We start from the raw sequence: 4,642 nt of genomic DNA on the forward strand, positions 1-4,642 counted from the left end.
AAATTTAATACCATCCATTGGTATTTGGTATTTACAGTGTAATCCACTTGTAACGTACTGTACAGCATAGCGACATCCACTTGCCCACCTTTATATATATGTTTATTTACAAAAACTGCTAAATTCTTAATATCAATATTTGAAATAAAACGATTACTATTATTTTCAAGAATTTTTGATATTTTAAACTGCTTTTGGAATAAATTTTCTAGAACTTTTTTTTCGTTTATTTTTTTAAATTTTAACATCGACCTGTAAGCTACATATTGGGGAACCGCTGCCCTAACCTTACTTTGAATTTTATGACAATTCTCTAAAATATTAAAGCTCACAATTGATTCCACTGAATTTATTTATCTATTATATTATATGCTTGTGATACAAAGACAACAAATGTGAATATGATGTCCTCTTAACATTCATAAGTACATGGATTTTAATTACTGGCTTAAGCTTACAGCTTCTATTATCTCATTTTTTATGATTTCATGATCATCTAGTATATTTTTATTTTTTCTATTAACTAAGAGATGATTCATAGATTTTATATAACATTACTAGTCTTTATTCAGTTTTTCAGTGTTGGCTTTAGTTGATAAATATACTTAAGTTACAGAAATATTAGTTTGTTCCTTAAATCATTAAATAATTTTGAGTTTTTGGGTTTGGGGCTGAACCTTACATTATCAAGTATATATCTATAGGCGCTTATGAAAAGTTTGAACTGGTTGAACCAGTGAATTTACATGCATAATAAATGCTTATTATATATTCAGGTCGCTTAACTAGAACTTTTTTTAAGCGCCTTAGTGTACTGAATGATCACCTACTTCAGGTGGCGCTCTGTGAAAAATATTGTCATTCAACACATATTGGTTATGGGCAAGGTCCATTCAAAAATACACACTAAAATGCTTGATTTAATAATGTGATTAAATGAAATTACAATTCAATTGTATATAGTTGTAAGATTTAATTCTTGACAATTATACTCTAAAATTCAGAATATATATAGAAATCTGTTTAAATCATATTCTAAATTCTATCGTTATTGAATAAAGTACAAGTAATACTGAATTTCATCTTTAAAATGTCATAATTATTGGTTAAAAATTATTTATCAACATATATTTTCAATAACATTTCTATGTATCTGAATGACTTCTGAAATTCTCCTATTTAAACATATATCAATCAAATAATGTTTAGTATGAACAATGGTAGTTAATTTACAGAAACCTCAGAAGTTAGAACTATTATATTGATAAATATTTTATTATTTTTATTATTGTGATTTTTAGTTAAAACGTGGAATAGTGAAAAAAGCTTTGTAGACCGAGAGGCTGAACAGGATAAAAGTAATGGAGTTAAACGTTCATTTGATGATGAATACAATGAAGATTTTGGTAGAGGGGTTGTGAGTATATTTGAATAATTTTTAAAACTAAGAAAATAAATAAAACAAATTATATTATATTATATTATATTATATTATATTATTTATGATAAAAAATAAAAATAATTGCATTTCTATTTGTATATCTCAAAAGATTAAAATAAATTTCTTCATTATATTTTTTACTCTATTCATACATACTATATTCACTGTAAATAACAACATTATATGATATGTTGCCTTTACTTATGTAGTTATTTCGAAGTTTAAAAACGTACATAATATTGACTGTTAAGTGGACGTGACATGTTTTCTCTCCATATTACATACTTACAACATATACAAAACACGTTCAAGCAGTCTGAGTAGCACTCATTAAATTTTGGGTCTAGAGTAAAAATACCTATTATAAAATTGAATTGTGACAATATTTCTGAGAACAAGACTGCATTTTTAGTTTTTTCCATTATTCCCAATATTACCTATAACGTTCATTATATCATGTAGAAATAGCAGAAATTTCAACATTTTTAATGAGCATTAACATTTCAAAATTATATTTTTTTTAAAGAAAATTCACCGCCTAGCTGTAAAATATTTTCATCTTTTAATTTTGTAATATGTCCTTTTATTTTAACACCAAAATTGAGCGAGTATTACTCAGACTGTGTAAACGCGTGTGTAAGACTGAGACAATACAGCGGGCGTGACATACTTTTAACCCTTTCACTGCTGAATTAATTTTTTCCCGTATACTGCTCTATGCAGGGATAACATTTTTTTATATTGTATCTTTGGATTTGCCTAATCTTTTACCATATGTTCATGTTATCACATTCATCAAAACATTTTTTGTTTTTTTTTTTTTACTATAGGACGCATAATGCATCCATAGCAGTGAATCAATCACATATGTTACATTACATTTTAATTTTCTAACACAGACTATGTAAATAATAATGAATAAAACATTAAAGGTAAAAAAGAAGAAATTTGATAGTAAGAATCATCACTCAAAAGAAAATGGGTCCAATGCCTTGCAAATGTTACATAATCAATTTAATGGTAAAATGAGACGAAGTAAAATCACTTGGATGAATCGAACCAAAAATTACAGACAATATAACAATGGAAATTTTTACTACTGTAGAAATAATGGCGGAGGATATAAGAAACCGAGGTATAATAATAATCGTCGCTATTGGCATAAACATCGTTAGATATTTTGTGTTTAGTTTTATACATCAAAAGCATTTTGTAAAATATTGTAAATTATAATATTATTCTAGGTTAAAATAAAATTTAGAATGAATAAGTTAAATATGACATTAAAATTAAAATTAAAAAAAAACTTATACTTGAACAGTCATTTTAATGAACAAATTAAGGTTAATTAGAAATTAATTAGTTTGTATTGCCAACTACCTTGATTTCATCTTGGCTATTCTAGTCTAGCAATTTTAGTATTGTATTTTCATTTTTGATAATTTATTATCAGACAAAATTGTTGTTTATGCTTTTTATAATTACTCTGTTAATAATAACATCTTATTGATAACTGTTGTAAATATTGGACAATTATTTAATAATTTTTGCATAATTTCACAAAGTTAAATTTTAATTTTTAGGCTATATTAAACTCATTATTTCTGGTTAAATTAATAGTTACATAGTGCTTATTTTTAATTCAATTTTTTAAACAAAGAAAACATTTTACACTTTTTGATTCCTTCTGCTTCAAAATCATTTATTTTTATTTTATGAATGTATTGTACAATTTATCTCTTTTTTTATTTTAGTCAGTATATTTTCTGTTTATCAAGTTCTATTTTAATTTTCTTAATGTAAAGTAAAAATAGTTTTTTTTAAGATTATTGGTTTTTTTTTTATATATATAACCCGTCATATGTTCAATTTAATTTTTAATTATGTACTTATGTAGGGTGGGAACGGATTTAGATTAGTTATTACCTGTAAAATTACTGTCCATTTTCCCTATTTAAGTTTAAAAAATAAAAACAAATTTTTACAAGTGTATTTAATACATTTCTAAATTTTAGATGCTGAAAATGTTTAAAATTTTTAAGCAGTCCCTACTTTACACTCAATTACTTTCTTGTGATTCGTAAAATAAAATTGTGCGCACACGTTGTTAGTATGACTACTTGTAATTTTTTTTGAATTTCTAAGCTTATAGGCTGAATTCTACTGAAGCGCCTGTTGTAATAACAATGTTTGTACTCCGATTTTCACGGTCGGTTCCTAACTTCAGAACATCCAGACTAGAGTGTTGTTGTTATTATTATTACCATTTATATATAATATATATACATATGTCTACAATCAATAGGTCATTAACGAAGTAAATATTTTGTTTTAACCTCTGAATAGTAAAAATTTTGATTTTTCTTGTATATAAACTGTGTAATTAAATGTATTTAAATACTACGCGTATACAATATTACTTTGTTGAACACAAACATTTCACTTATAATCTGAAATAAATTTATGTACATCTATGTAATACTAATAATATAATATATACAATATACATACATAAATAAATATATTAATGGTATTTTATTGATGCATTATAATTCATAATGAATGGTTTTTAAAGATAAAACATCTTAATACTGTTATTCTATAATATGCATGGTAAACTTGAATATAAGATATATCTAAAATATGTAAATAAATGTTTATGTGTATTATGTACCTATCATTTGTAAAAATTGAATTGTATTGCTTCAAAACAATTTCTAATATTTATTTAGATAGACAAATATTGTAAGATGACTATTATGTGTGATTAAATGTGAGTATGAATTGTTAAATAATAAATAAAGATTTACATAATATTTCAATTTGATGTAAGGTCATAACTTGTTATAAGTAAATATTTTTTACGTTAAATATATACCCCACCCCTTCCTAGAAAAATTTAAAAATCCCCATGTGGGTATCTATACTACTTAAGTACCTAGTGGTCAGTAAGGTATTTACGATTTAGAAACTCTACAAAATTGGTAATTTATTTATTTAGTCAAGCACCCACAAAAGCTACAGCCCCACATATGTGCTTGCACAGTGTAAACTATTTTTGATAGTCACCGATGTTTAGGAACTGATGGTATTAATTAACTGATAGTTAATCCAATATTATCATGACAGTTGAGATATCTAAATAAAAATGTATTTAGTAATGACAGTTGACGAACCGGCCATTGGTATAAACTTTATGTT

At 25.0% G+C, this 4,642-nt stretch overlaps 1 long non-coding RNA gene across 1 annotated transcript; it reads left to right on the forward strand.

The window, feature by feature from the left end:
- The first annotated feature begins 881 nt into the window (after positions 1-881).
- Positions 882-2,460, forward strand: LOC115034861. Its single transcript, XR_003840112.1, has 3 exons — positions 882-965; positions 1,302-1,417; positions 2,374-2,460. It is a non-coding gene; the product is annotated as an uncharacterized LOC115034861 (long non-coding RNA).
- Positions 2,461-4,642: the final 2,182 nt, after the last annotated feature.

The sequence above is a fragment of the Acyrthosiphon pisum genome, unplaced genomic scaffold (genome assembly GCF_005508785.2).
Source record: "Acyrthosiphon pisum isolate AL4f unplaced genomic scaffold, pea_aphid_22Mar2018_4r6ur Scaffold_21329;HRSCAF=23657, whole genome shotgun sequence".
Classification (NCBI taxonomy): Eukaryota; Metazoa; Arthropoda; class Insecta; order Hemiptera; family Aphididae; genus Acyrthosiphon; species Acyrthosiphon pisum.